Raw genomic sequence first — 21676 nt, forward strand, 5'->3', positions numbered from 1 at the left:
GGGGAGAGAGTGTTGATATGAGATCAACAGAAAGAAGGCATTGTTACAGTGAGCTCCACAACTGAGATCCTGTAGCATTGAGATGAACCAGGGAAATATCAGAAGGAACCGAAGAGCTTTTATATCATTGGGAAGGAAACCAATGGAACCTTGGAACTATTTAGACCCAAATGGAGACAAGGAACCAGGAACAAGTAGAAACTCTAAAATCACCCAGGTGGAATACACTGCTATTGAACGACGAGAGAGTGCAGTTTGTCCTCCACCTCAAAATGAAATCAGGGCCTGATTAGGGAGATTGCTCAAAGCAACACTTTAAGCCTGAGACTTTGTGGGGAGATGTAGAAAGATGTATACAGTTGAGAACAAGACTTGAGGGGAGATGTAGAGTAAAGGGTTAACATCAGGAGCACCTGGTACTGATGTAATTATTGATGTAACCATGATGCAATGTCACATGATTAAGAGACTGAGATCTGGTGGGAAGCAGATGTACAACGTTGTGTAGAGTACTGAGATGTACTTAGATCTGTAAATAAATAAGAGTGGGTTTTACGAATAATGGTTTGTCGTAGCATTTTTAGTTAAGAGAAATCCTAAAAAAAACCCTTCTAGACCCTGAACCGAAGACAATACAGCCATGTGACCAGGGCTACATCAAGTGGAGTCACAGACTGGTGCTACCCAGTTCTTTGAGAGATAGGATTCTGGCAGAACTCCATACTGAACACACAGGAATAATCCATATGGGATCAATAGCAAGAGGATTTGTTTATTAGTCTGGTCTAGGCAGTGATCTAGAATCAATGGTAACAAATGTACTATCTGTCAGAATCATCTGCTTTGAAGGGCTTGACATAGGAAGTGGGGCCACACTACACTTTGGTGCAAAGGAAGATGAAACACAATCTGCAGCCTGTGTAATGGCACCTGTATCAGACAGTACACTGACCGAAATACAAGACAAGACAAGACCCGCTAGTACAATTGCAATGAGAAAGCTAGGTGCCCAAAAGCTAAATTAGATACACTGATTGGTATCAAGGAATAGTGGTATTTTCAAAATGAGCTGACTGCAGGAAATGATATTGTGCTCAGAAAGGTGAAAATAAATCAGTGGGCAGAATTTTCAGCTTGTCGGGCAGACACGTGCCTGACCCGAACGAGCGTAAAACGACGCGCAATGAGGTCAGGCGAGTGTCCCAACGTCATTGCACACTCGCATGATATTTATCGGCAGGCGCGCACAGGAGTCGGAGCCACAATCGCCATTAATTAAGAAGCCAGTTAAGGCCCTTAACAACCGGATTGAAGGCAGTTTAACGTTGTCCGTGGGATTTTTCGCTCGTCGCACAGGAAAAACAGGTAGTTGGGCAGCCCACAATTTGCCAAGCCTTATCCGCGGGCAGAATAAAAAGGGTCAGCAGCATTGTCGATGTGAGTAGTGAGGAGTTTTGGAGGCAGTTTGCTGTTGGTTGCTTCTTGGTACTTAGCAGCTTCATCTCTGTTCGGGGCTTCATTCTTAGCATTTCCACACATCATTTCAGGACTCATAGCTGTCTCCAAGGCTCCCTGAGGATTCTGACCATGTGGACCCTTCTAGGTATCAGGCAGCCTTCCTTACCCTGGTAATGGGGATTGTGCTCTCCGCTGGAGGCACCTCCTCTGAGGAGGAAGAGAGGGGCAAAAAGGAGAGGAGGTCAGGTGTCCCAAAGCAGATTCCAGGGGAGGGACCTGTGGGAGGAGAGGCACAGGCACAAGGGGCGCAGTTAGTCCAAGGTATAAGGGGACGCAGAAGATGCCACTACCTTGCTGCCAGGGTTTACAGGCGGTGATGCAGCTACCTCAATATGTCTGAGGTGCAATGCCAAAGGAGGCTTTGCCTCTCAAGGGAGTCAGTGACCTCCATTTGTCAGATGATCGGCCCTGAGATCAGCTCTGACTGTGTGGGTGGACAGTGGCCCTCAACGTCTATGCCTCCTGCTGTTTCCAGGGGTCGGTGGGGGGTCTGTGGAGTCTCCCAATCAGCTCCACAGTTGCATCAAGCTGGTGACAGAAGCTCTGTTCAGGCGGGTATTGACTTTCTTTCATTTCCGTATGGACGAGGCCACCCAGACTGAGCGAGCCAGAGGCTTTGCAGTGATTGCTGGGTTCCCCCGTGTCCAGGGTACAATCGACTGCACACATGTGGCCATCAAGGCACCAGCAGGTCAGCCAGGTGCCTTCGTCAACAGGAAGGTCTTCCATTCCATGAACGTGCAGATAGTGTGTGATCACAGGATGCAGATTTTACAAGTCTGTGCAAGGTATCCAGGCAGCTCCCACGACGCCTACATCCTCAGACACTCCCAGGTGCCGGGGCTCTTCAGTGCTCCAGCCCGACTGGATGGATGGCTGCTGGGTGACAAGGGCTATCCCCTCAGAAAGTGGCTCATGATGCCTCTCCGCCATCCAAGAACAGAGGCAGAGCAGCAGTAGAACAGGAGTCACACCTCCACAAGGGATGAGATAGAAAGAACCATAGGTTTTCTCAAGATGCGCTTCCGATGCCTGGTCTGTTCAGGGGGTGCACTGCAATACCCCCCAGAGCGGGTATCACTGATAGTGGTTGCATGCTGCGCTCTCCACAATCTGGCACTGGCCAGGGGGGACCCACTGGAGGAAGAGGGTCTTGGCGAAGCTCCACAGGCCACAGAGGATAAATCCAGTAGAGTCAGAAGAGGAGCACAGTGAGGAGAATGCTGAGGGCGTGGAGGCAGACCTCGGTAACCTACAGGGAGGCAGGGGCACCAGGGACACCTTGATCCAATGGTCCTTCAGCTAGGCTGCCAAAAAACCGTTCCCACCACATGCCAGGGCTGCCGCCTCCATCCTGGATCTCAGAAATGACCATTTCCTTTGCCCCCAAGATACACTCAGTGCCTGTGCAATAAAATTTCGAGCAACCCACGTCCAGCATTACATACTGGTGCACCCTGCACCTACAAAACAAATGAAGCATACTCAGGCCAATAACACAAAAGCAAATGTAATATAATGTTGGCACTCACAGATTAGAAACAGAACAATATCAGGTGTTAAAAAAGGAAAACAAAATGGGAGAACAAAAGATCACCCGTGACCCGTCCCTCTTGTGTTTAAGGTGCTTTAAATTTACATTTACGAGTGCTACATCTAGGTGCTCCCCCCTCGCTGGCACCAGCATTGGAGGCAGCCTGCTCACTCTGCTGTCCTGTTGGCCTAGATGACCTTGGTGGTCGTCCTCTGGCCTGTGATGGCTCTGCCTAGGATGGAACAGCCAATGCCATGGCTGGCATCTCCCCAGTTGCTGCCACCTCATCAGATGCCATGGTCACTGGCAGAGGAGCAAAGGAGCTGCTGCTGTCATCCAGAGCACTCTTAGAGGAGCCCACAGAAATGACAAGCAGCTTGTGCACCAACGTGAGGTCGCTGTGGACCTCCCTGCTCGCCATTGGTGAATGGGCACCTAGCTGGGATACTGTGTACCTCATCCATCTCATACACGGATATTGACCAGCTGAGGTCATTGCTGGTGTAAGGGCTTGCAAGTCCGGGCGCAACCCCAGGAACCCTTGATTCTATTCCTGGACCAGCCTCTCCATGTGAGTCGCCACTCTCTCCATGGAGGAGGCAACACGCTCAGCCATGAGGGTCAACTCAGTGCTGATGCTCTGCAGGGACTCCTCCACAACAGAGACCATTGCACGCATACTCTCATGGGTCTCCAGATCCTCCCGCACACCCTGCTGGGCATCCAGCATCTGCTGCCTATTGGACAACTCCAGAGGCTCATTATCAGCCTTCGACTCAGTATCGTCCTGGTCTCCAGCAATTGCCCTCACCAATGTGCACCGAGACGCTAGCCACCGAACTGATGCCCACCGAGGTGCTGGTATCTGTGCGGGTGCCTGTTTCAGAGAGTGGGTGTGGTGCAGGTGCTTCTGAAGCATCGTGGTCCTCCAGCTTCATGGGTAGCTCCTGGAGGTCCTACGATTGGCAGTTTGGAGGCAGATCTATGGGAGAAGAAGGACATGTCATTAGTTTAAGTCATCGCACTGTCACTGTGCATGCCTGGCGCCCTGGTGAGACAATGGAGATCTGCATCATGGTGCCACCGTCTTTCAATGATTAATGATTAATGAATCCAGTCTGGAGGCTCCCATCAATGATGAGACTGCACAAGATTGTTTGCAGTATCTGAAACTCCCACCTCAGTGCACTGCACTCTTACCTTCGTCCAACAGCCCAGCCTCTCCACGGCCGGTTGACTGAGGAACATGGTGTCTCTCGAGCTCCTAGCCTCCTGCTCATATCTGGAGAAGATGAGGAGGTGTGAGGGCTCTCCGCCAGTCCGTGACCGCTATATATTGTTATGGGGTGTCTTCTCCTGAAAGGACAGAGGGGCATTGGTTAGTCCACTCTCTACCTGCAGCACCATTGCAGCCTGGCCAACCCCAACTGAGGAACACCTCGCAGGGCACATCCGAGTCATGGCTCTCAAGCTAAAAGGGACTCAGTCAAAGCAGCCAGGGCTCACCCCCTTGGCCAGCTCTGGCGTGCAGTGGCCTCCTCCTCCCATCTGCGAGGTCAAGGTTGTCCCTTCTGGCAGCCATCTCCCCTGGGAGGGCGGTGAGGCACTCATCGGAAAAACGGGGGGCCAAGTGCCCAGCTAACCTTCCCTCCCGCCTGTCGTCTACATCTTCGTTTGCAGCCATGTCATTGCAGCAACTCCGACGCAGGTAGCCTCCCTGGGGCTGCCTGCGCCATTTTTGAACCAGCCGCTGGGTCACCATTGGACTCAGTGGCCGAGAGGCCCCCACCCCCACCTGCCCCTTCTCGAACATTCTGCAGCTGGCGCTCACGCTGGGCGGGCCTTATTTGGCCCGCCAGCATGAAATCACGGTCACAGCCCAATCACGGGTAGTGGTCAGCTTCCCAATCGCACCCGCTTGCCTCCACTGAGCCTGCCAGACGAGGGCATAATTCTGCCCAGTGTGTCGAAGACATAACAACAACAGTTCCTAGAAAATACATGTACAGATTTATCAGATACCACACAAGACAAAAGATAGAGATCTACTTTACTGGCCTGACATGACAAAGGCATTCAAAAGAAGCACAATGTGCCAAGATAACAAGAATTCATAAATTTTAAAAAGTAATTGCAAAGGTTGCAGGAAAAATAAATCCGAAGCGATGTGTTGGGGAACCCTGGAGTTTAACACGAAATACAGACACACAAGAATCTCACCACATCGGAACCAGTTGTGGAGCAAGAACTTACACTTAAACAGTATTTTTCTCAGGATGTTCCAAGGTGTTTTACAAGCAATGGATTACTTTTTGACATTCAATCCCTATTGTCATTGCAATTATTAACAACGTGTTTGCTTATTAAGTCAGAAATGTGACATGAAACGTATTGTACTACTTAAACTCTGTCAAGTGCATGCAGTGACCTTCAAAATTGAAGTCTAGTATTAGATTTGGTTAAAACCAGCTACTGTGATGTTGTCCAATGCCAATCTTGTCAAGAATACTATCAGTTATTTTTACTATGATCATTCATACTGAACCTTTGAATGGCAGTGATTTTAGTGTTTGAATGCTGTTAAATGAATCTATAGGTATACACCAAGTTTTCAGTCATGTTCTTGAGATCTTCCATGTTATGTTAGGAGTCCAGGACAAATTGGTGTAGCACTGATTATATTCCAATTAAGCACTGGTTGTGACAGTTTCTTTGTGAGTTGGTTTATGTATGAAGACTTCCTAATGGCATCACATACAAACCTCCAAGCATAATTGATAAATTCCAAGCCAGTTCTTTCCGTTAATTTTTTTGATTTAATTCTACAGATAAAATAGAAAATAAATTTCCACACTGTTCAAAGCTCATCCTGTGCTTAAGGCCGTTAAATCGATTTCAACCTCGATAGTACCACAGGTGAACCCTGTTGTGATGCAGCTAAAAATGCATTCGCAGTAGAAATGGGCACAAAATTAAGTTGAGCTTTGGAACAAACGACATAGCACAGCATAGAAACAGGCCATTCGGCCCATCTGGTCTATGCTCCATATGGGCCTCCTCCTCCAACCCTCCCACTCTATCAGCACAATCTTTCATTTCTTTCTCCCTCATGGCTTTATCCACCTTCCCATTAAATGCAGCTATGATATTCATCTCAACTATTCCGTATGGAAGTGAGTTCCATATTCTAACCAATTTCTGAGTAAATATGAAATCAACAAAAGTCACTGATTCTGACAACTTTTATGGCAGTTGTAAATTTGAAACAATACAAGATAGAACTGCATCCAAATCCAGTGAACAGCGTGAGGTGCTAGAGGGCTATTTGATCAGACCTATATAAAAATCTGAACCACAGAAATCATTTTGATTTCAGATTTGTATGTTCTCTACTTTTTATTCCATTTGATCTTTTTTGTGCACTGGCAGTAGCTAATGCACATGAACAACATATTTTTGTTATTCTTGTGTGTCTTAGCCATTTTAAAAAGAAAGCAATTTTATTTGGCTCTGCCCTCTCTTACGGGCTTGCGGAAGAAATATTTTGCAGGCATCCTCACTGCATCTTGAAAACAGACCAATTTGAAAGATGAAGACTTATATTCTATGGCACACAAATTAATTTTTAATACATTTGAAGGATAGCCATAAATAGGAATACTGCCACTGCACTGCTGTCTCATTAAGATGGAGACATTAATGGACAGTATTTTAGCCACTGTGATCTATCATTGGGGTTACACACAAAGATGTGAATTGAAAAGATATATTCTCCTATGTATAACACAATGACAGAGAAAGTAAATAACATAGAAGAGTCTTTTGGTCTTATGAATTTCTCAGCGTGTCATTCATCCTGCATGCATGGAACTGTCAGGTACGTTCAAGCAGTGTTCAGTAGCATCCTGCAGAACAGCACTGATGGAGTGTAAAAGCCTACATTGCATGCAGAGTTTGCTATGAAGCAGTGAAAGCACTGCACACATGAGATTCAAGGGAATTGTGAATGGAGGCAGCAACAGCTTAGAGTGGTCTATAAGGACTTACTAGAAGGCTATCCTTTCTATCAGTCTGTGCATCACACTGGTGATAGAAATTGGCAGCAACTCTCATACCCTACCTACTGAAAACAGCTGAAATTTGGGGGTACTAGATGTGTTTTTTATAAATACATAGTTTTATTTATGACAATTCTTCATCAGGATTTATAAACATTCAACTGTTAAGTTGCAATGCAATGCTTGTATGGAGATGCACTAATGGAACAGAAAATCTTGTTCCATCAAAATGATATAAATGCAAGTGACAAAATCAGGTCAGAAACCAACTGATTTTCCTGGCAAACAAAAACAATAATTTACTTTTTCAGTTTCAACTTACTCCAAGCAGTGCAACTATCGTGTAACACTGTTTGCTTTGATTTCTGGAGTGTGCAATGGTGACCAAAGTTAACCATTTGTTGCTTATCTCTGACTTAAGGAAATCTTTAACATTGGTTTTATCCGATGATTCTGCGTCCTATGTGGGAGCTGCATTCAAAACATGTGAGGGTGGGAAACCAGGGCACAACGTGTTGACATTCCTTCCCACTGGAAGTACAGGACTGCTGAATATCCTCTTATGTACAGTGATTGGTCACGTGGTATCCCATGTTGGTCCATTACCATGATCAATATTGCCTCATAATACCATGAGATTATCAGTCAAAACATATTCAAAATAAACACTAAGATGGCATTATCAGTTTACTTGACAATTACCCCATTTACTTAGCACAGAATGGTCTAGTATAAGAGTTCAGTTTAGCAGCATGGAATAACCTATTTTAGTTAACTTAGCTAGTCTGTATGGTTCATGATAAACTGTTAGTCAGGCTGTCTGTTGATCACAAAGCAAGTTGTAACCAACTTAAGATGTTCTATCTTCAGTGGAGTCATTGTTCAGAATGCGTTAAATTGTGGTCAAAGTGGAATTTGTTAGGCAGAACTCAGCAACATGCCCCTCCCTCCCTTCACTGGTTAATTATTAATCCTACATTTATGGTTTTTGACCATCCCATTATTTTTAATATATTAAACTGCATGTTTATGAGGTGATGTAATATGGTGCCAAAATTTTAATAAGTGAGCAGTACAGGTGAGATAAAAGTAGCACAGAACATATGAAGCCAAAATTAGGACCTTCAAAAGTTACTACATCCGACCAACTCCCTACTTTGGAACAAGCTGTCCAGATCAACACAGGCTGCAGACAAAACAGCAGTGTTGAACCAGAAACAGCCACAGGCAGCAAAGGAGAGCTGGATGAAAGCAAAGACAGCAAGGGGGAGCAGAAGCAGTACTTAAATTGCTTGCATTTAGCCAAGGTTCTTATTTTACCAATTTAGTTCACAGAGGAAGAGCATATTTGTACCTTGTTCATTTATCGTACGTTTTTTCCTGACCTAACTTATAATCAGGTCAAAAGTCTTGGCTTTATCTGCTCACTTGTGCTTGATGCCAATTCTTTCCAAACGTAACATAAAACGCAACTGATTTAGTCACAGAATGGTAGAATTTGCAGAGGGAGGCTATTTGGCCCATCGTGCCTGTCTCAATGTTAGCTCCTTAACTTAATCTACTCTAATATTATTTCCCTACCCATTCCCTCAATGGATCTTCCCTTCCAAATAATTATCCAATTCACTTTTAAGTGATAGGTATCAAACATAAAATCAACAAGGTTTTTAAAATTTATTGATTTTCCATCAGTGTTGGTGTTAAACAAATTGTTGGTAAAACGAGGTTGTAAACACTTCAAGAGAATAAAGTAGCTCATCTTACTTCAAGCAGGAGCTTTTTTGAACATTTGAAAGACTGCATCCACCTGCAGTGAGGTAGCAGGAGGTCACCGCCCAGTGAGACATTAACATATTAATTAGCAAATTTAACATTGCAGGAACCCAAAAATTATTTGAATGCCAACTTATAGAAGACTATAATAGATTATACAGTCATTTCACAAAGCCCATTGTTTCCATTAATTTAATAAGTTTCATTGTGACTCTTTCTTGACAGTGGAAGTTGCAGCGAATTTCAGCAGATAGATAGAATAATGATTCGTAGTAATGTATGTTGCATAACTTTCTTTTGTTGCATACACGATGGCTTCTGATTATAAAAATGTAATGCAAATGCCAGTGGCACAGCAAATATCAAAGTCATTGAACACCGTCAGTTCTCCTCGGTCATACAGCCCAGGTAAACGGCGAACAATATATTCAACTTTCATCAATGTAACTCATCATATAAACGTAGCAACTAATTGCTAAATGCTGACACCAGCAGGTTAAGTGCTCTCAGCATTGTTAAGTAGCCATGCTTACATTTATTTAAATGAACTGATGTATCATGTTCGACTTAAAGGGTTTCTGCGCATTAGAGCCAAACAAGATCACAACAGTGAGGCATGTCAAGGGTCATGAATTACAGTCTCCTGTAATTAAATCACTGTAAACTCCAAGTAGTGCTCAAGTCAATAAATCTTTAGGAAGAGAGAACTTTGGCAGTGTTAAAAAGAGAAAATTTCACATGGTACAGTCACTCATTTTTTTTATTCATTCATGGGATGTAGGTGTTGCTGGCTAGGCCAGTATTTATTGCCCATCCTTAATTGCCCTTGAGAAGGTGATGGCGAGCTGCACCCTTGAACTGCTGCAGTCTGTAATACTACTTCAAATAATTTTGTAAACTGATTCAACTTTAGCAGATTTTGTACAACTGCACACACACTCACACAAAAAAGAAACAGGGAGCCTGATACTGTTGGGGCAAATGCTGTACGTGCCTCATAGCTTCCAGTAATCTTGGTCTCTGTTTACTTAAGATCATTTCCTTTCCAATCTCCAGTTCTGCCATTTCCTTTAACTGTTTGTGGTAAAATGAGGTACCCTGTCCCTTTAAGAGAATGCAAGTGTACTGATCATGTGACAGCACCGACGAATCACTCTACGGTGCAGGCAACTGGGAACTGTAAGTCTAGTTCTGGAGGTTTCTGAGTGAGCACATTTGATCAGATGCCCTGCCCTATGTCTCAATAAACTATCACTGTTTATTCTTGCATCAGTCTCTCCCCATTATTGATTGCGAGCAGCAATTGATGAGAACATAGCAAATCGTGCAGTTAGAGTTTGGCTGGCCAACGAACTCATTTATCCAAGATATAAAACTGTAATTCTTTCTCAACCATATTTAAAGGGTGTACCCCTTATTCCACCTTACCCCACCCCACCCCCATCCTCAAACTGCATCCATGCCTCAGGCAGTTCTCAGGATCAAGGTAAGCGTAAAACAAAACTGATATGATAATGTGCCTTTTGTGATAAGAACTGGAACAGCTGATCAGACAATTCTAGTTCATAATGGCCCAGATATCATGGTCAGCAGCAAAGCAAAGGCACCCACAGCTGCCCTCAGAAAAAGCTGTCCTTAAAGAAAGCTGACCTCAAAGATCTAGAGATCTTGGTGGCACTGATTTCCATTTTCTTGACGGCGGTTTGAATCTGGTGCCAAGTCTGGGGATCTCCAGGCATCCAGCAACTGTGATATCATCAAGCAGGATAAGCAGCTAATCACACTGAAGTATCCTCACCAACAGCAAACCAGTAAGTAAAATGCACTAATGATCCTTCACTTTTAATGACATTTTACAGAGAAGTGGAATAAATGATTGGAACATACACATGGGGTTAAGGTAGAAGCTGAAATTTCATCAGCAAGACTGGTTTTTAAAAAATGAAATATGTAGAATTTTTTTATCATAATGATGAAATTTGACTTACCACAAATACAAAATTAGTTTTTCAGAGACAGAGAGATTACTCAGCAGTAACTATGCATTTATACACTATTAAGAAACCGGTTACACCTAATTCTACAAGCTGTAGCTTTTTGCAAGGGTTTGTACTGTGAGACCAATAGCATAAGAGGATAAATTCTCATCTGTTCAGTGATTTCCATTTGATCGCTATCTGTGGGGACTTTAACAACACACCCTGTGGAGAAGAGTAGAACCACTGACAGCAACGTCTGGGGCAAAATTTTTAGCTCGGCAGGCGGGTGCACGCCCGACCCACTTGAGCGTGAAATGACGTGTTGACGTTGGGCGAGCGTCCCGATGTCAACGCGCAGTCGCACGATATGTCGGTCGGTGGGCGCTTGCCAGAGTCGGCAGCACATCTGCCGACAATTAAACGGCTTGTTAAGGCCATTAGATTATCAATTGGGTTCAATTTTTCGCTTCCCATCCAACCTTACAGTGGCGGGGAGGCAGAAAGGCCAAGCAGCCTTTTCACTTTTTTAGGAAACCTCGCCCATAGGCGGGATAAGGCTTCCTAAAGCAAATAAAAATAAAATAAAAAATTTAAAACTTAATTAATAACATGTCCCTGCTCATGTGACAGTGTCATGTGAGGGCACATGTTTTATTACAGATACTGGAGCAAATTTCATTGGAACAAAGGATGTTAAGAGGAGATTTAATAGACTTTTAAAAATTGAGAGATATTGATAGAGTTAATAGAGAAAGATTATTTCCTTTGCTTGGAGAGTCAGTGATAAGCAATCATACATTTAAAATCATCACAAAGAGAGTGAAAAGTGGATAGAGATATAACTTTATACAGTTCTGTTGAAGTTGGGATTCTATGCCACTAGTCACATTAGAGGCAAAAATGGTTCCATTTTTCAAGGGACAAATGAGTAGGTATTCAAAAAAATGGAAGATATAGGGAGAGTTGGGGCAATGAGGATTGTTTTGGGTTGCCCTAGTACAGACATGATGGGCTGAATAGCTTCCCACTAAACTGTAAATTAAAGTTCTAGGAGGCAAGTGACTAATGCACTCCTGCAATATCCACCCTTTCACTGCTGGCCCCAAGAGATTTATATCATGAAGTAACTAACAGAGCCCAATTAATGGTATCCCTCGGCAGCCAGCCCTCCTCTTTCCGGCATCACTATTTGTCACCTTTTGAGATATGGCTCTTTCTTTGTTTATGTTATCACTGAACCCTCCAGTGTGTAAATCTTTGGATTGTTCCATGATGATACTGAGTGCTGCGATGAGATTTGTCACTGAGAAAGTTCATTTAATGATCCTAAGGTTCTGGCAAAATTGTAACAGGAGGTAAAGAACAGATGATAAGTCAGCCTGTATAGCACATGGCACATTTCACAAGATAACAGTCAGTGCCTTACATGAGAATATTTGCAATTATAAGTATACAATAACCTGGGATATATTTCTTCCCTCCAGCTTGTACTTGGCCAATGCTGTGTCTACCCAATGGCTCCATTGTATAATACCTCCAAAAAAATTAGTTTTAATCAGCTGAGGCTCTGCACCTGCCTCCACTCCTCTCTCCTTCCATTGAAAGCAATCTTTTCCTGTTAGGTAAAGGAGGTGTAATCCTTTGAGTGAATATTTCATGCTGTGTATGTCAGACAGCAGCAGTTTTCTGCCCTTAAGCATAACATATCAGAATATAAATTGTCTAGCTTACAGGAAATTTGTGAAACTGTTTGAGTGCTGTCTGAGTGCCTGGTAATTGTTAGACTTGTGTGGCTAATTATCATCTCTTCGGTTCTTCCAAGTTCCATCATTGCCGATTCTCCCTTGCTAGGCTACACGGCCATGTCTTCCTTGCATTGGTGTTATATTTACAGCAGGTGACTGTGCCAACTTGGATCAAGTATCCCCAGCATTCCGTGTGTCACTCCTTCCTTTCTCTCACCATTGGTAGCAGAGAATTCAGCCACCTGGGTTCTACTGTCTGGAACACCCCCCTGAATACATCTCCGCCTCTCTCTTTCTCTCTCTACCTGTAATAACCTCCTCAAAACCCTTCACTGGGTTTTAGGTCACTCCTCTTAATCTCATCCAACCCGTCTCAACATTCTCTTCCTCTCCCTAATTGTGAAGTGCTTTGGAATTTTTGTGTTAAAAGTATGGTTACAGTTTTGTTAGATGATGGTTATATTCATGTAAACTTGTCTGACATCTGTAACGGTTTGAATATTATCAACAGTTATCACCATATGTGGCCAGGCTACATTTATTTATTTTAATTATCATTTTTTTACTTTGACACTTCTTTTCTGGGTATCCTTCCAGTGTCTCCTGCTACATGATCCCAGGTCAACGTCCTGCATGTTGGTCTGTTTAGCCCTCCAGATGTTGACTTGATGCCTCTCCACTCCATAAGAAAGAACTTTGTTTGGACCTTCTTGCTCCTCAATGTGGCCATCAAATCTGGTCTTACACCTTCTGCTGCCTCCCTCCATTTCTCTTAGAAATTCCGGCTGTGCTCCTGGCTCATAAGCAATTTATATCTGCGACTTATGCCACTTAACTGGCTGGTTAGCTTGTTGAGCAATATTCTTGTTATTGCTTTCCAATTGGCCACTTAGCTGGGAGATACTTTTAGCACAATCTCACACATGAGCTTTGAAAAGATACTCAAGAGTAAGATTGTGCATTCCTGCAATAGTGCAACATAAGAGCACAAATCTGACCCGTAAATAATGCTCTAATGCAGTAATTCCAATAAACAGAATGCAACTGAAAAAACAAAAAGGGGTGGGTTGAGTAAATAAGAAACCAATATTGCAGATTTTAAACAAAACAGCAGAAAATGGTAAAAGTAGAAAAATACATTTTTAAAAATGGGCTTATCCTGTGTGAGGTATAATGGCCCAGATTTTGCACTCAGTGGCTATGAACCTCAAAGGAAGTCTGGCTGAGAGAGCTGTATTTCTGTGGCAAAAACTTTAACCCTTCCGATGTGCAATTGGTTGTAGTGTTGGTTTAATGGGGATTCCCAAGCAGCCAATCACATTAAAGAATTCTCACAGACAGCCAAACAGGAAATGAACAGCACTAATAATCAGAACACTTTTTAAAAAAAAACTTACAGAGAGCAAAATAAAGTGCTGAAATATCATTAAAAAACTTCTTAAACATTTTAATTTTAATTTTTTTAAAATATCTGGTTTTAAAAATCTGGGGCTTGATTTTCAATCTGGTGTCAGGAGCTTGGTGCCTGGATGATTTTGGGGCCCCGCCCCTATGTTGCACCTGCATCACTCACAAGACACTATCTTCATATGCAGATGCCCTAATTGGGCTAGCAAAGAGCTCAGTGTCCAATCAATAGGGCTGAGTGCTACCTGGGGGTGGGAGTTGGCTGCTGAGCACAATCCTCAAAGGCAGACAGCAGCCATGACGGGACCTGCCACTGCCTTGCAGAATAGAAGGAGGGGGGTCATCAGAGGGCCAGCAGCCTCACGGCACAGAGAAGTAATCAGTCCACTAAAAGGTGCTGCACCCAATCTGAAACAAGTACACTCAGTGCCAAAAATATTTCCTCAGAGAATCATTACCTGATGGCTCCCCATGTTGCACCCAACAACTTTGCACTAACATGAACCCCACTGTTTGGGTTTGGTGATCTGCGACTTGAAAATTCTGGTCCTTCCCTGCCTGTCAGTAAGTTCCTCAAGGAGCTTAAAGACAATTAATTGGAGGCGAATGGGTTCCTGGCTCCCCCATTCCCCTTCTCTCCCCAACCCCCACTTTGAAAATCCTAGTGTGTAGTAATTGTAAGTTAAACCTTTCATGTTATTATGGGGGTCATTTGACTGTACAGATGAATCAGTCCTAAGCACAGGTAATCTTAGGGGCAGTGCTTTCTAGCCTTGTTCTTGGTACAAGCATGTAGCTTCATCAGGAGCTCTGTAAATAAAGTTTACTGTTTCTTACCTGCCCAGTACTCCAAGTTTATTACAATTGCGATGAGGATAAAAGGCTCCAATGCCGCACCCCTCGCCCAGATGTGAGTATTTCGATTTTTAAGGGAAGAAAGGAAAGTATACTCAGCAGTCATGCCACTCTTCTGCAGAATTAACCCGTACAACTCAACAATTGATGACTGGAATCAGTGCATAGAGTGCCTATGTTTCTACTTTGTGGTGAATGAAATAACGGCGGAAGAGAAACAGAAGGCAATTCCTCTAAGTGCCTGCAGGAGCAAAACGTATAACCTAATCTGTAGTCTGACCGCTTCGAATGTGCCAAATTCCAGGTCCTTCAACAAGCTAGTAGACCTCGTGAAAGCACATTTTCAGCCTAAACTATCGGTGGTCATGCAAAGATTCAAGTTCAACTCTAGAGTAAGGGCCCCCGGTGAGTCAATTACAACATACGTCGTGAAGTTAAAACAGTTCATAGAGCACTGTGACTTTGGTGATACTTTAAATGACATGTTGCAAGATCATTTGGTTTGCGGCATACATGATGATGACATTCAGCGCCATTTACTTGCAGAAGTTAATATAGACCTGAAGTGCACCATGGAGAAAGCACTAGTAATGGAGAGTGCTGAGAGGGACTCAGGCTTTACAGAGTGTGTAACATGGTGCCGTTCTTCAGTTAGGGTGGGAGCCTACCACTGGGCATGACATGAAAACCAGAGATAACCACAAAGCGGGACATGGTCCATACCACTTGACAAACACAAAGAAATACTGGAAGCAGCTCACCAGTAATCCAGAAATTAAAGTGTTACTGATGTGGGCGGTAATCATGTACTGGAAACCCACAGATTTAAAGAGGCAGAATGCCACGACTGTCACAAAGAAGGGCTTGTTATAAAACAATGCAGGGCAAGATCAAGACAGCCATTCAGACAGCAGGCCAAGTTGAATGAAGTGCACAGTATAGATGAACCAGAAGTGGCTGATATTAATATCTATTCCCTATATAACCTGAAGGCCAGGAAAACTGAACCAATCACTGTTATCCTTCAAGTAAATGGGAAGCCTCTAGTCATGGAGGTTGACACAGGAGCATCGACCACAGTGGTGGGGTACACACATCTTTAAATACCTCAGCGAAGGTACCCAGTCATTGAGTTTAGTGCAAACCATGGCTCAGCTAAAAATGTATACTGGGAAGGCAATACAAGTGAAAGGCATTGCCTCTGTGCCTATATCCTACAGGCAACAGACAGCCCAGCTATCAGTGATTATTGTAACAGGTGAAGGACCTAGCCTTCTGGGTCATGATTGGCTGAAAGAAATTAAACTTAACTGGTAAGAAATCTTTCAAGACAAGACAGGGGGAATTCCTGAGTTGTTAAAAAAGTATGACAGAGTATTTTGAGTTGAGTTGGGAAAAATAAAAGGTCTACAAGCTGAAATATACGTGGATTCTGAAGAAACACCCAGGTTTATTAAGGCAAGACCTGTGCCTCATGCCCTATAGGAGGAGGTGGATACAGACTTGGAGAAGTTAGGAATAATCCAGCCAATCCAATTTTCAGATTGGGCAGCACCCATAGTCCTTATGATGAAACCAGAACAAACCATTCGCTTCTGCAGAGGTTACATATTAACTGTGAACAAGGCTGCTAAATTAGACAAATACCCAATCCCAGGGATTGAAGATCTGTATGCTAAACTTGCAAGAGGGAGATCCTACACTAAACTGGACATGAGCCATGCATACCAACAGCTGGAGCTAGACAACACATCAAGAAGGTATGTAACCATCAACATGCACAAGGGCCTGTACTAGTATACACACCTACCCTTTGGTGTGTCATCTGCCTGTGCGATTTTCCAAAGGACCATGGAAATCTTACTACAAGGAATTCCCCAAGTTATAGTGCACGTGGACGACGTCCTGACCACAGGGTCCATGGAAGCAGAACATTTGGCCAACCCAGAAGAGGTTCTGAAGAGATTTTTGGAGGCTGGCGTACGTTTGAAAAAAGAGAAGCACACTCTCCAAGTGACTGCAGTCAGTGTTTGAGTGGGTGCTCAAGGGTTGCATCCATTAGAGAAGAAGGTCAGGGCAATGAAGAAAGCACCCTCTCCTACCAACGTCACGAAGCTCAAGTCTTTTTTAGGCATGGTAAATTATTACGGTCACTTCTTGCCTAATCTTTGTACAGTGTTAGCCCCTTTACACTTATCATTGAAGAGGAACGACAGATGGTCCTGGAAGGTACAGCTTTCACAAGAGTCAAGAGGCTTTTATACTGGTCATGTCTGCTAGAAAACTATGACCTATCAAAGGAATTAATATTATCTTGTGGTGCATCTCCATACAGAGTGGGAGCTGTATTGCCACACAAGATCGAGGATGGATCTGAAAGGCCAATGGGATATGTCTCTAGAACACTCTCTGCAGCCGAGAAAGGTCACTCACAAATTGAAAAAGAGGGCTTATCTGTCATATTTGGGGAAAAGAAATTCCATCAATATGTGCATGGTCAACACTTCACCATAGTGTCAGATAAAAAGCCACTTCTGGGTTTGCTTAGTGAGGATAAAGCAATCCCACTGATAGCCTCTGCTAGAATTCAAAGATGGGCTTTAACTTTGTACGCATATGAGTACACTTTTATGCACTGTCCGGGTGTGCGTATAGCAAGTGCAGACGTCCTCAGTTGTCTCCCTTTGCCAAGTAGCATTACAAATGCTCCAGTACCTCAAGATGTTGCACTTCTGCTGAATTTCTGGACTCCTCACCAGTCTGTGTGAAGCAGATAAAGAATTGGACAAACCAGGATCCAATTTTATCAAGAGTCTGAGAACAGGTATTGCAGGGATGGTGAAATGCACAAGACTCTGAAGAATTAAAGAATTATTACACAAAGTTATATCTGGTGGCTAGGTATAGATAGTGATATAGAAAAAATGGTGAAACACTGTCTCCAGTGTCAGCAACATCAAAAGTTGCCCATTTCAGCCCCATTGCATCCGTGGGAGTGGCCTGGCCCACCCTGGGTTATTCTACAAATAGACTATGTAGGTCTATTTTTAGGTACCATGTTTTTAGTGATCATTGACGTGCATTCAAAGTGAATGGGTGTGTATGAAATGAGAGCACCTACTTCTTATGCAACTATTGAAAATCTGTGCCAATGTTTCAGTGTACATGGCCTACCAGAAGTCATTATTCTGGATCATGGTACTGCTTTCACCAATACAGAATTCCAGAGATTCATGAACCTAAATGGGATTAAACATGTCAAAACAGCACCGTATCATCCCTCTTCCAATGGGTTAGCAGAAAGAGCAGTACAAATCTTTAAAACAGGCATGAATAAACTATCCGAAGGAATGTTAGGAACACAAATTTCAAGTTTCTTTTCAACTATTGCATGACTCTGCATGCAACTACACATTCAACACCTTCTGGATTGCTAATGAAACCTGCCTTCGTACAAGATTGACCCTAGTATTCCCTGACTTAGAGGGGAAGGTGGAGAAGAACCAGGGTAGTCAGAAAGTGAATCATGATGTTCACAGTAAAGACCAGAAATTTACTGTAGGGGAGACAGTTTTTGTGCAAAAGTTTGTAACTGGACCGAGATGGGTTCCTAGTATAATCATCTCTGAAACAGGACCTTTGTCATATCAAGTAAAAGTGGAAAACAAGATTGTTAGGAAACACATGGATCATCTCAGAAGTAGAGACACTCCAACAACCAGTTACTCCACTTGAAATTGAAGTCGAACCTTTGATCCCTGAGGTGCCAGTTCGACAAAGAATAGACATACCTGATGTCTCTGTTGAAGGAAATAATTCAGAATTGCCATTGTCTAATGCTGCAGTTCCTGGACAAGTTGATCCAATGGAAGAATCTCAAGCCGTGGAGTTGCGCCGCTCTACTCAAATCAGAAAATCACATCAAAGACTAAATCTATAATTGCATGAACTGCATATATTTGTATACAATATGGGTTAAGATATTTTTGTAAATAGGAGAGGTAAAACAAAATTAAAGGGGGAGGAATGTAGTAATTGTAAGTTAAGCCTTTCATACTGTTATGGGGATCATGTGACTGTACAGACGAATCAGACCTAAGCATGAGGAATCTTAGGAACGGAGCTTTCTAGCCTTGGTCTTGGTACAAGCATGTAGCTTCATCAGGAGCTCTGTAAATAAAGTTTACTGTTTCTTACAAGAAACCTGCCTGGTACATCAAGTTTATTTCACAGTGCTTCCTGGAAGCATCGGGACACTGACATGCCATCCAGGGGCACTATTGTCAAAGCACACTGGCACCCATTCTAATAGTACAACTCGGCCACCCTACAACACCCACCCTAGTAATTAATTATATTGGAGACATTTAATAACATTCCGCATATTTTTCAGGGCCAGATTGGTTGTCCAGAGGTAGTTTTTAACTCAGATCACTGTTAACAGCCCAGTTACGCCTCACCTAAGGTTGCTAACAGTGATATGAGAATGAAAAAGAGGAAATTCTCACCAGGTCAACTGATTTTGCTGATTGCCGATTCGGGGGGGTGGGGAGGCAGGGGTGGGGTCGAATCCCATTGTGTAGCCTGTGGCAGGCCAGTGAATGACCGACCTCAACGACAGGAATTTCTCGATAATCTGTGTTTGTCTTAAATTTGTGGTCGGATTCAGAGAGGTATGAATGCTGACAATTTGCCTTCAAACATCCTGTAAATTCCTGACCAATGAGAGACACAGCACTTGCAACTGTTATTGGTTAATCAATAGAACTGAAAGGAACAATTAACAAATGGCAATTGGAAATGTACATTTGGCAAATGAGCACTAAACCTCAGCTCAAGGTTAGTTAAAGCAAAGGAGTACTTATTCATTAGTCAACTTGATTGTAAATGACTGGAGCAGGTAGCTAAATTCATGACTTTCTAAGAATTGGTACACAAACATGAGTCCGTGGTTCAAATAAACATGAAGCATGAGAGATTGTAGCCCCCTTTCATTATTTGAGGGTGCTGCTCCTCAATTCTGGCTGCACTTCCCTCCCATGCTCCTGATCTTTGGCCACTCGGTATAGGTGGGAATGGGAAAGTTGGAGGACCTCCTCGTGGGTCTGTGCCTGGGCCTGGCCAAAGTCCAGGTTAGGCATAGCCGGTGGAGTTGTTCATTTTGGCTGCCATGGCTTTGAACGATGCCCTGGTGGCCCCGCAGAAGGAGCATGCATTGTCCACCAATACACTTGAGGCCTTCTGTGACTGGTGGGCATTGGAAGGATTGGTATGCATTGTGGACACAGAGAATAATGTTATGATTTAATAAGTTTCCTATTTTATTTATAATTTAATGCGTATTATTTGTGCCTCTTTTAAATAGGGGTACTTGTATTATATTAATATTAGTTTGGTTAATGACACCTAGGGCAACTGAATATCATCCTGATTGGCCTTGCTTCACACATCTGGGTCTAGTAAATCTGAACCACACCTGTGTCTGTACTTTACACATAACTATGGCAGCATTAGTTATTTAACATCATTTTAGCAGTGAGGATAAGTATTTCATAAAATCCCGAAGATCTAAACAGGTATTTTAAATTCAAATATAATTAAGTGTTACTTAATAAGGGGAAATAGTGGTGCATTGGTAATGTCACTGGACTAGCTAATACAAAGGCCCAGGCTAATTCTTCAGGGCACACTTTCAAATCCCACCACAGCAGCTGGCGGAATTTAACTTAAGTTAATAAATCTATGATTGAAAGCTAGCCTCAGTAATGGTGACCATGAAACTATCATTGATTGTTGTAAAAACCCATCTGGTTCACGAATGTCCTTTAGGGAGGGAAATTTGCCATCCTTACCTGATCTGGCCTACATGTGACTCCAGACCCACAGCAATGTGGCTGACTCTTAACTGCCCTCTGAAATGGCCGAGCAAGCCACTCAGCAGCATTAGGGATCAGCCACAAGGGTGGTACCCACATTCCATGAAAGAATAAAGAAAATTAAATACAACTATGTCAGTGGTACCCACATTCCATGAAAGAATAAAGAAAATTAAATACAACTATGTCAGGAAATGTGTCAGGATTTAGTAATCATATGAATTTGATTAATTACAATAAATTAAACAGACGGGTATTACCCAGGAACTGCATTTATTAATTTGATCAAAATAGTAAAAACACCAATTTTGTAAACCGAGCAGGGAGATCTAGTCCTGTGTGATATAAAGCTCAAGCATATCTCCGACTCGACCCTCCTGAGTTCATAGAAACATAGAATTATTTCTGAGTGCTAACTGAGAACTTTTAATATTTAGCTATTCAGAAACAGATATGCAGGAAGAGGGGAGTCGAGGTGTTGTGGCTTTAGAGACAAGGCTTGCACGTCACTTACTGATGGAGACGCTCTCCCTGCTCCCCCCGCCCAAACTGAAGGATAAACTCCCCTCAATTTGGGTTTAGAAAACTGCGTGCAGTTAATTGAATGGTCCCGATTAGAATTTTAAAAAGTGTGTCTTGTTTAAATGGACATTATCGTTCTGAAATTGAGTAAGCAGTGGAATATCCTGACAATCACCTTTATTCCCTCTGTCCCCCGGATTGCAATTATTGCGCGAGATGATTCTTGCGCTAGATAAGATGATGGAAGGATCAGTTAATAGAAAGGAACTGAAAGCTCTTGGGTGTTTGAAGAGGGCCGCACTGTTGGTTATAGGCTGGAGCCACAGTCTCCCTGGAGGACAGGGAGAGAGAGGCGGGGTTAGAGGAAGAGAATGAGCTTTTTGTGTGGGGATTCTCCCTGCCCATTGAT

The 21676-nt window shown here is 43.2% G+C and overlaps 1 protein-coding gene across 1 annotated transcript in view; it reads right to left on the reverse strand.

The window, feature by feature from the left end:
• The window catches only part of rerg (RAS-like, estrogen-regulated, growth inhibitor), a 194105-nt gene that overhangs the window by 125615 nt on the left and 46814 nt on the right, over positions 1–21676 (reverse strand). The gene's annotated exons all lie outside the window — the stretch shown is intronic.

The sequence above is a fragment of the Cetorhinus maximus genome, chromosome 12, assembly GCF_964194155.1.
Source record: "Cetorhinus maximus chromosome 12, sCetMax3.hap1.1, whole genome shotgun sequence".
In the NCBI taxonomy this organism is placed as follows: Eukaryota; Metazoa; Chordata; class Chondrichthyes; order Lamniformes; family Cetorhinidae; genus Cetorhinus; species Cetorhinus maximus.